Consider the following 11,784-nt stretch of genomic DNA (forward strand, 5'->3'; position numbering starts at 1 on the left):
TATTCACTCATCTGATTAGGGTGCAGAGCCCAAGTGCGTGACTTAATTGTCACTTATCCGAGTCACTTATTCTAAGATGGACACATTAGCCATTTATTCTCAATATAACTTGATAGTCATCTATACAAAGGGCAGGGCCCATAAGTCATCTATACAAAGGGCATGGCCCATAAGTAAGCTATACAAAGGGAAGGGCCCACAATCATTATTTGGACTTATTGCATGCGTGAATATGACTATTATTGCTAGGCATGCCTATTATGATTTAGTAACATGTTATTACTTGTTCATGAGCATATTGAGTTTTCTTGCTAAGCTTCGGCTCACAGGTGCTATGTGGTGCAGGTAAAGACAAAAGAAAGCTAGACCATCCTCGAGTTGAAGAGCTTAGGTGACGATGTGTACATATGCGGCTGCTTGACCACCACGGCCAAGGGTTTAAGAGGAACTAGGGTTAAACCCTATCTTGCCGCTTAGGTCGGCTAGTTGTAAATATTTTATTGTAATTAACCTTTAAATTATATTTTGGGATCCCAATGTATACGGTAAACGTTTTAGTGAAACGTTGTATCTTTAACCAAAATTTTTAACCCTAAACCATTAATCACATTTTGTTACACGATTATGACCAAATGGCTCGGTTAGTGAGTTTAACACTATTTAAAATGCACACCGTAGCGGTCCCTGGGTAGTAGAGCGTTACAGGGTATCACCAAGAAACTAAACCGATCTTCAAATTTCTTCACAGTCTTCCACAATATCATTAGAATCACCTAGACTAGAGTGGAAAATTCTCAACACATGAGATAGACAAAGAGAAGAAGAGAAGAGAATATAGAGGCTTAGAAAATGACTTTTGTTGTAGAGAGAGTTTAAAACACTAAAGCATCAAAACTAGATCTTCTGTTCATTTTTTTCAACTCTCACTTAGCATTCCTTTTAAAGGCCCAATTATTTCACTTATTTAATTAAAAATATCAATAAAATAACAGGTAAATACAGGTCTTAGGTCGAAATTCTCATGGGCTATTGTACGCCCTGATTTTCCCACGGGCTGATTAACAAGCTGAGATACGGCCTAATCATGATTACCACGTGGACATCCCCAAGATCGGAGCTTCCATCATAAGATCCTACCTCCTTAACTCGAGGTGACCCAAGGGTTCGCAAAGATTGCTTAAGGACTGAGTCTGGACTCTGAAGACCACAGGTTGAGGGAATCATCCAGCTCGTGGTACGAGCTAGAGTTGGAGGTTGTGACCCTTTATAAAGTCAACCATGCAAGGTAAACGTGGATATATCAGACATCACGTGTCTGATATACCCCTGACTTCTCGGACACGCAGCAAGAACGTGCGTATTCAGACACCCACGACTGGGTTGGGCCGTGCGGCCCATTATCCCCTTACCTATTGATTTGACCACACTTATGTGTCAGGTTTAGGAATTAATCATGAATGTTCCAGAGTTGACATGATAGGTAAGAAGGTCACGGGATGACCTTCTTACCAACTCCCAGGTGCCTTCTCCTATAAATATGGAGACCCTGGGAGTTATAAGGGGTTGGATTCTATATTGTAAGAAATACCCTGTAAAAGAACACCCAGTAAATAGCAATAATACTGACTGGTGGAGTAGAAGGATTTTAACCTTTGAACCACCTAAAAATGTATTTTGTGTCACCATTCCATTTCCAAGATCATTCATCTATTTCGGTTCAACATAAGCACTAATCCCTTTCTCTTTCTTTTCTTAATTACCTGTTGGCGAAGACCGCGTCAACAGATTGGTGCTTTCATTGAGAGCAAGTTAGATTGGTGCTGTCGCAAACATCCAACCATGGTGACTACTCGATCCAGACACGGTAACGAGACGGAACAACATGATGGGCAGGAGGCTCGTCATGTCGCCATCCCCGACGAACAAATTCCTGAAGTCCAACAGCGGCCAGGAAAACAGCCAGAGGGCCAAGATGACACTGGAAGTTCGGCGCCCCGGCCACCTAATCCAAACCCATGTTATTACACTGCGGTGGAGATGGAGAATGCTCAGCTGAGGAGCCAACAAGCAATAGCTAATAAGCAGATCAAAGACGTGCTGGCCCGACTACCCCCTCTCACAACCGACGCTAACGTCGGAGAGAGGCAAGGCGAGGCTCCTAAGTCTCACCAGGGTAATCGGTCCAAGCATAGCTGCTCGGACAGACTTCCGATAGCCAACTCCACTCCTTCATCGCACCGTCGAGAGGAAAACTTTGGAGAAATGCCTAGAGCCAGACAACAGCAATACAGCCGTTCCGTCAGAACTTTAACTCCTAGCTCCCAACCGGCCTCAAGCACGCCCAGAAGAGCCCGAGGAAATTCCAGAAGGATAACCGGGGAGGGCTCGCAGCATCAGCCCGTCCCCAACAGCCGTCCTGCACCTCGTCCTGATCGCTAGGCACGGGACCCGCAGGTTGGCAGGGCCGAGAGGCCCCCACCTAACCTCATCCGGCCTGACAGAACCAGGATCGCCTCTCCGGTCAGGCATCCTCCCTCTCCAATAAGATATCCATCTCCTCTCGGCCCGTTCGAGATATTCCGGCCTATGGAAGTAGCAGGAGAGATTCTCCTTCCACATGGCCCTCTCGACGAAGTAGGGCGTCGAGGGAAAGCCCAGATCCTCACCACCAAAGGCGGACTCCGAGCCTATCTAACAGGAGCTACTGGACCGGCAGTCACCGAAGCCGGTCAGCGTCTAAGTTCGGCACAAAGCCCTCGAGCCACCCAAGGGGGCGACCTGCGAGATTGCCTTAACTCTCATAGAGGGGAGCCAGCAAGAGGCGACAGCCATGCTCGCTCAGGGGGGGCCCTGTCCGAAGTACGTAACAACGGGAATGCCCCAAATAACCTATCTCAAGATAGGAGGGGCAATAACCCACCAAATATGTACAATGGATCCGGAGCTGTTGAACAGCCCCGGAATAACCAAGGAAATCAGGACCAAACCCTCGAACGCCTGGCCCAGATGGAGGAGCAGATGAGGAAGCTCCTGTCGGAGAAAGAGAAAGATGAGTATGATTCGGTGGACGAGATGGAGCTCTTCGCCCCCAGCATAGAAGCAACGGCGTACCCACCTGGTTTCCGTATGCCACACCTGTCTAAGTTCAATGGAGACGGAGATCCATCAGATCATCTGGGGATGTTCAACACCCTGATGATGGCCCACAACATTGGCCTCGAGCTGAGGTGTTTAATCTTTCCTTCCACCCTGACTGGACCAGCCAGACAGTGGTTCAAGCAAGGCAAAAGACAGTCAATCAGCTCCTAGAAAACTTTCTCGGTTGACTTCAAAAGGGCATTCCGAGCCTCCCAGGCTGCCCCCGTTCAGGCCGACTCTCTAGATAACATAAGGCAGCAGCCCGACGAAACTCTGAAGGCTTACCTGAGCAGGTTCGCAAATGTCGCTGCTCGGGCCAGAGACACGGATGACAGCTCCAAGCTCATGGCCGTGAGGACTGGAATCCTCGTCGGAGGGGAACTCTGGAAAGATATACAAAGAAAGGGAGTTAGCTCGGTGAACGAATTCCTTAATAGGGCCCAGGAATGGATCAACTTGGAGGAGGCCAAAGCCTCAGCTGTAGGAACCAGCCAGGTCCCCGAGCAGCCCGCTGGAGTGGGGACGGAGGTTGTGGCAGCGACCCAAAACATCACACAGAACAACCAACTCGGTGGAGGCAAAAGAAAGGGGAATGGCGAGGGCAGCTAGCACGGCCAAAAGAAGAATAAGTCCGTAGAAAATTTTAAGCCCGTCTACGCGACTTATACAAAGCTCACCCAGTCTAGGGAGAATATCTTCCTAGTCAACTCTACTCGCCTCCCCTGGAAGAGGCCCGAGCCGTTGAAGCACCAAAAGGGAAAGAGAGACACCTCCAAGTTTTTCCGTTTTCACAACGATGTTGGCCACAATACTGATGATTGTAGGCATTTGAAAGATGAGATCGAGACTCTCATCCAAGCCAGCCCCTTGGCCCAGTACGCGCGGAACAGGGTTCTAGCAAGTCGACCTGCTTCAGAAGTCCCGGCCAGTCAGCCCGGGTCTCGGGTAGATCAGGACGTCCCTCCTCTCGTGATAGGAGGGGAGATATCCACCATCTCTGGAGGTCCGCATATGGCTGGCACGAGCAGGGGTGCCCAGAAGAGGTACGTGAACGAACTCAAGGCGCAGAATGAAGTAGAGTTCGTCCCGGAGCAGTGCCTGCCAAAGCAGCAACGATTGGAGAAGCAACCGATCATTTTTATAGAAGAATATGCAGACCATGTCCAGTTCCCTCATAACGAACCTCTGGTCGTAGCAGTTCAGCTCGCTAACCGGAGGTTGCTGATCGATAATGGGAGCTCGGTCAACCTTCTATTCCGGTCCACGCTGGAGAAGATGGGTTTGACTGTCGCCGAGCTGAAGGCGACCTCCATGATGCTGTATGGTTTTTCGGGAGAAGGATCGGCGACTATAGGGACTATTAAGCTAGTGATCACCCTAGGAGAAGGACCTCGGAAAGTCTCCAAACTCCTCGAGTTTGTGGTCATCGACTGCTCCGCCGCATACAACGCAATTTTGGGACGACCTACACTCATAACCTTTGAGGCCGTCACTTCCATTCGCCACCTCGCGATGAAATTCCCTACTTTTATGGGAATATGCACTGTCCATGGCGATCAGCTCGCTGCCAGGGAATGCTACAGCATTTCCATGAAGGGAAAGTCGAAACCCGGGTAGCTGGCAATGGCCATCCAAAGTGGTGAAGAGGAATCTCAGGAACCCTTAGCTGATCCTGAGATTAAAAAACCTCAAAGCACCGAAGGGGAAAATATCGTCTTAAGTGAGGATATTGACCCTCGAATAGGCGAGGACAGGTCCGAGTTCCAGGCTATTGAGGAGCTCAAAGAAGTGAGCGTCGACTCGCAGAACCCTTCACGGATGGTCAAGCTCGGGAAAAACCTCTGCAGCAAGAGGAAGACGGAGCTGACTAGATTTCTGCAGGACAACCTGGATGTGTTTGCGTGGTCGCACGAGGACATGGTGGGAATCAGCCCGAGTGTCATCATGCACACCCTTCATCTGGATCAAAGTGTTCCTTCAAAGGCCCAGAAGCAGAGACGCCTAGGAACAACCCGGGCTGAAGACTTAGAGGAAGAAGTAGCCCGGCTCAAGAAATGCGGCTTTATCCGTGAAGCCAAGTTTTCAATTTGGGTCGCCAACCCCGTGCTGGTCCCGAAACCTAACGGGAAGTGGCAGATCTGCTTCGACTTCTCCGTCCTGAATAAAGCCTGCCCTAAGGATTGTTTTCCAATGCAAAGGATTGACCAATTGGTGGATGCCACGGCGGGGCACGAGCTCATGTCCTTTATGGATGCGTACTCATGCTACAATCAGATCGCCATGAATCCGGCGGACCAGGAGCACACCAGCTTCATGACCCCGACTAACGTTTATTGTTACAAGGTCATGCCCTTCGGGCTGAAGAACGCCGGTGCTACGTATCAAAGGTTAGTAAACAGAATGTTCGCAAACCAGATCAGGAAGAACATGGAAGTGTACGTTGATGACATGCTAGTCAAGTCAAAGACTGCCGATAACCATGTTTCTGACCTAGAAGAATGCTTCAAGATACTACGGGAGTATGGCATGAGGCTTAATCCACAAAAGTACACTTTTGGAGTCGCATCGGGAAAATTCCTGGGTTTCATCGTCAATACCCGAGGAATCGAGGCAAACCCCGACAAGATCAGATCATTGCTCGAGCTTCCCTCACCCGAGTCGCGCAAAGATGTTCAAGGCCTGACAGGAAGGGTGACAGCCCTCAATCGGTTTATTTCAAAATCCATTGATAAGTGCTTGCCATTCTACAACCTGCTCCGAGGAAATAAGAAGTTCGAATGGACAGAAGAGTGCGAAAGTGCTTTCCTCGACCTGAAGGCACATCTGGCCGAGCCACTCGTACTATCCAAACCAAAAGCAGGAGAGCCTCTTTTTCTCTACCTGGCTGTTACGGAGGATGCAGCCAGTGCCGTATTAGTCCGGGAAGAAGACCGGATTCAGAAGCCAGTCTACTACATCAGCAAGAGACTTCTCGGAGCTGAATCCTAGTACCTGTTGATGGAGAAATTGGCGTTCTGCCTTATCACGGCCTCGCGAAAGCTCAGGCCGTACTTCCAGTCCCACTCAATACACGTCATGACCGATCAGCCTTTAAGGCAGGTTTTGCAAAAACCTGAAGCATCGGGACGTCTGTTAAAGTGGGCCGTCGAACTCAGTCAATTCGAGATTTTGTACACTCCGTGAACTGCTATAAAAAGTCAGGCCCTGGCCGATTTTGTAGCAGAGTGCACAGGATTTCGGGAGGATCCTATAGAAGACTCACCCCAAGTCACCTCGTCCCAGGCGTCGTGGAGGATCTTTGTGGATGGTTCATCCAACGAGAACGGCTCCGGAGCTGGAATCATTTTGTTATCCCCTGAGGGACATAGATTCCACTCGGCACTAAGATTTGGATTCAAGGCCTCCAACAACGAGGCCGAGTACGAAGCTTTGTTGGCCGGGTTAAGGATAGCCCAGGAGCTGAAGGCGAGCTCCGTCCAGTGCTTCAGTGACTCCCAGCTCGTGGTAAACCAGGTTCTGGGCGAATATCAAGCACAAGGACCCAAGATGGCTGCCTACCTAGCAAAGGTAAAAGTTGAGCAGTCCGCATTCGGGCGAGGCTCGATCGAGCAGATACCTTGGGAGCAGAATGCCAACGCGGACGCTCTCGCCAAGCTCACCACCTCCGGGGAGATGGAGACCTTGGGGTTGGTGCCGATAGAATTCTTAGAGAAACCAAGTATAGAAGAAGTCAGGATGGAGGTCGAGATGATCGATGCCAGGCCGACCTGGATGACCCCCATCCTTGAGTATCTTGTCGAGGGAAAACTACCTGAAGGGCGTAATGATGCGTGGCGAGTTCTGTATCAAGCTCCCAGGTATACTATAGTAGATGGGGTGTTATACCGACGTGGGCACTCCCTACCTCTCCTATGATGTGTTCTTCCAGACGAAGCAAAGGCCATTCTACAGGAAGTGGATGAGGGTTTTTGCGGAGATCACACTGGGGGGCAAAGCTTGGCCTTGATGATCTTGAGGCAAGGATATTACTGGCCTACTCTGTCCAAGGACTCGATCTCATACGTGAAGAAGTGCGACAAGTGCCAGCGATTCGCCACAGTTGCCCGAGCTCCCCCAGTCGAGCTGAAGATGATCTCGTCCCCATGGCCGTTTGCGGTTTGGGGGATCGACTTGGTTGGCGCCCTCCCTATTGGAAAGGGCGGGGTCTGTTACGCCGTGGTGGCCATCGACTACTTTACGAAGTGGGCTGAGGCAGAATCTTTGGCAACGATAACTTCCAAAAAAGTCATTGACTTCATGGTTAAGAGCATTATCTGCCGATTCGGGCTGCCCAAGAAGATTGTTTCCGACAATGGGACTCAGTTCGACAGCGACCTGTTCATCGAGTTTTGTGAGAGGTACGGAATTGTGAAAAGTTTCTCCTCCATGGCCTATCCTTAGGCGAACGGCCAGGTCGAGGCTGTCAACAAGACGTTAAAGGCGAGCCTCAAGAAGAGACTAGACGAAGCGAAGGGGGTCTGGCCAGAATAGTTCCCCCAGGTTCTCTGGGCATACCGGACCTCGCATCGGACTCCTACGTGTCATACTCCTTTCTCCCTGACCTTCGGGAGTGAGGCAGTCCTCCCTGTGGAGATTATGGTACTTTCGCATAAGGTCCAGTCATACGACCAGGATCGCAACCATGAGCTACTTTGCACTTCCTTAGAATTGATTAATGAAAGACGAGAAGATTCACAACTTCAGTTCGCCCATTATCAGCAGAAGATCACTCACTATTTCAACTCAAAAGTCAAGAAGCGCGCCTTTAGCGTTGGCGACCTGGTCCTCAGAAACTCCAGCTCCAGCTCCAGCTCCAGCTCACCCATCCCAACTCCAGCTCCAGCTCCAGCTCGCCCATCCCAACTCCAGCTCAGAAGATCATTCGCAACTCTAGGTCGCCCATCCCAAAGATGGAGTATTAGGACCGAACTGGGAAGGACCATATCAAGTCATCGAGGTCATCAAAGATGGAACTTATAAATTAGCTCGGCTTGATGGAGGGGCAGTCCCACGGACTTGGAACGCCATCCATTTGAAGAGATATTACCAATGATTTCCTTGTAAGGCCTTAAAGGCCATTTTCTATGTATTACGCAATGAGAATTAACTTTTCATTTATGATTGTACATATTTACAAGTGTAATCTTAAGTAACGACGAAAGACCCTTTCCCAGTTACTTGGGGGGCATATGGTACCTGAATATAACCAGGTCACCTTAAAAGGCTTAGAAGTTAATTTAAATTGATTGATCGTTGTTCTTCTTAAAGAGCACGAGATATTGATGAAAATTAACGCGAACTAAGCTGTATCCTGGATATAACCAGGTCATAAAACTTAGAAGTTAATTTAAATCTATTGATCGTTGTTCTTCCTAAAGAGCACGAGATATTAATCAAAATTAACACGAACTAAGTTTTCAAATTAAGTTCCTGGATATAACCAGGTCATAAAACTTAGAAGTTAATTTAAATCTATTGATCGTTGTTCTTCCTAAAGAGCACGAGATATTGATAAAAATTAACATGAACTAAGTTTTCAAATTAAGTTCCTGGATATAACCAGGTCATAAAACTTAGAAGTTAATTTAAATCTATTGATCTTTGTTCTTCCTAAAGAGCACGAGATATTGATAAAAATTAACACGAACTAAGTTTTCAAATTAAGTTCCTGGATATAACCAGGTCATAAAACTTAGAAGTTAATTTAAATTTATTGATCGTTGTTCTTCCTAAAGAGCATGAGATATTGATAAAAATTAACACGAACTAAGTTTTCAAATTAAGTTCCTGGATATAACCAGGTCATAAAACTTGGAGGTTAATTTAAATCGATTGATTGTTGTTCTTCTTAAAGAGCACGAGATATTGATAAAAATTAACGCGAACTAAGTTTTTTCAAAATAGTAACTAAAGTGCGCAAATACAAGGAAATAAGTCAATTAAAAATAAAATTGATAATTGAATTTTCTCGAGGTGGAAACACCTCGTGCAAAAGTTACACAAAAGAATAAATATAAAGGAAGGGGAGCAAAAAAGAAAGGCCCTAAGCTCCGCCAGGCTGCCCCGTGGAGGTCGCCATCTCGCCCTCCTGCTCAGCTGCGCCGGAGGCTTCGCCGACCTCAGAAAGTGCCTCTTTCTTGATGCAAGCTTTAAACCCTTCCAGCAAGGGCTCCCAGACGTCCACTGCTAAGAAGGAGAAATCGTCGTCCAGGTTGTAGGCCCAGCAGTTATAGAGCATGTCCTCCAGGGCGGTGCTGGAGGCTACCTGCTCGGCTTCCAGGGCAGTTTTGGCCCCAGCCTTCGCTGTATCCAGCTCCGCCCGCGCAGCGGCAAGGGCAACCTTGGCCTCCTCGGCCTCAGCCTTCGCGACGTCTAGCTCCGCCCGCGCGGCGGCAAGGGCGGCCTTGGTTGCCTCGACCTCCTGAAGCTTGGGACGAGCTTCTTCCAGCTCGGCCTGCGTGGCCGCCAGGGCGTCCTTAACCACCTGATGCTCGCCCCGCATATCTTCGAGCTGGGCCTTGGTCCTGGCTATGCTCCGATGGAGGGCAACGACGCTCTACGAAAACGGAGAGGCAACTGCCTTAGAAAAAAAAAGAGAAAGGAAAAACAGGGCAAGGCATGATAATTAAAAACCATAAAGGGTAAGGTCAGCTTACCGTTAGGGCCATCCCCAGTGAAGATTCCAGAATGCCCACCAGGCTCCTTGTTTCGATGGCCCTGAGCTCCTTCTCGTTGAACTTGTAAATGTGGCTGACGGCGTAGTTCGCCGTCTCGTACACCGTCCCCCGGAAGGCCTCTGGAATCTTCTCCAGGTCCTGGGGGTCAATCGGGATGCGCACCTCGGAGGTTGAACTTGCCGGAGTCCCGAGTTCTGCCCCTGTGTCCTGGACGAAGGCTGGAGCTCGTGGAGGAGGTGGGGGCATGCTGCTCCCCCCTGCAGCAGGAGGAACAGTTCCCACGACTTGAGCGGCTGGGGGCTGCTCTTTCTCCTTGGCAGGAGACTTGGATGGGGTCCCGGTGCCTTTCTTTAGCGTCTAGAGCTTCTTCATTTTGGGCCCAGAGGCCCCAGCTAAGGAGTTTCCCCCAATGAGCGCAGCCCGCAGACTTTGTCCCCCGGACTGAGACATCTCTTCTGTCAAAACAAAGATATGGTTAGTACAGAAGTTAGCAGTCGTACAAAAACAAAGGAAAGAAAAGAAAAAATGAAAAATTCAAGTATATTTATGTACTAAAGGGGAATCCTACCCCCTGAGCTAGAGGAAGAGTCTACGGTTACGACCATCGGCCCCGGAGCTTCTTCGGGGGAATCTAAGACAATCACTTCTCGAGCTGGCGCGGGTTCTGGATCTGAGGCCGGCTCAGGACTAGACTCTTCTACATATTGCCTAAGTCCTGGAGCTATGGCACCCCTCCGGAGTGATGGCCATGATCGAAGGTTGGTCCCATACTCCTCAAATAGGATCGACCTAAAGGCTAGGGTGTTATCTGCAACTACAGTACCCCTAGGGCGACCAGTGTCTCGTACTGGGCCCCGAGAGTCACAGATTTCTCTGTCCTCGCGAAGATAGCTGCAGAATTAATCTAAGTCAGAAAGGGATACAGGAGGACCTAAATGGTACTTAACTTACGAGCTAAGGTTGAAAAGTACTTACGAGGACGATTGAAGTAGTGGAGCTCGCAGTTTCGAAACCCCGTCGACATAAAGAATTGATCTTTGAAGTCGTTGGGGTGGCTGGGCAGCTTGATGACCGCAGCCGTGTTGGGGAACTGGGTTAAGTAATAAAACCCCTCACCTCGCCCCCACTACTCCGGGCTGGCCTTGAGGCAGAAGAAGTATAGGATGTCCGCAGGAGTGGGGACCTCCCACTCCTGTTTCAGGAACAAGTATCTCAACCCCGCCAATAAACGATAAGAGTAGGGGGGGGGGAGCTGGAATGGGGCCAACCTCACATAATTGAGGAAGTCAGCGAAATACTGATCCAACGGGAGGAAGGCCCCCGCCTTGAAGTGCTCGTCGCTCCAGGCCGAGAACGCCTCATCAAGCGGCGCACAGCTCCGCTCGCCTTCTAAAGGAGGACGGGCAACCACGGATCCTCTCCCCAGCCCGATGTTATGGGAGATGAATATTTTGTTGACCCTCGCCTGGTCAGCGATCTTTGAAACGATCCTCTCCGCCTCAAAGAATGCGTCAGGAGCCACCTCGAGCTCCTGTTCCACTGCTGGCCCGAAGTTGGGGATCGGGGATTCGACCATCACCTCCTTTCCTTTGTCTTGTCGGGAGGACTAGCTGCCTACAGGCTTCTTGGGAGCATTCTTCTTGGGTCCCATCTGGCCGCCTAGCGAACAAAAAGAAGAAATTTTAGAAGAAGGCGACTTAAAAATGGAGAAAAATCTGTTTCCTTGACACGAGCTGAGGTAAGCCCAACCCGTGGAGAGTGAGACCACGCGGTTTTATGAACACGGGCCTGTGCCCCCAACAGATCCCCGATTACTCGGAATTTGTGTGTCAGGAGGGTCAGGTTAGAATTTTTCCTTGGAGGGAAAGTTCCAATAGGCAAGAAAGGCAAAACCGCCTGTGAAGCGTGTCCCCTAAGCTACTCGGTTTTG

This window comes from Humulus lupulus, chromosome 2 (assembly GCF_963169125.1).
Source record: "Humulus lupulus chromosome 2, drHumLupu1.1, whole genome shotgun sequence".
Lineage (NCBI taxonomy): Eukaryota > Viridiplantae > Streptophyta > Magnoliopsida > Rosales > Cannabaceae > Humulus > Humulus lupulus.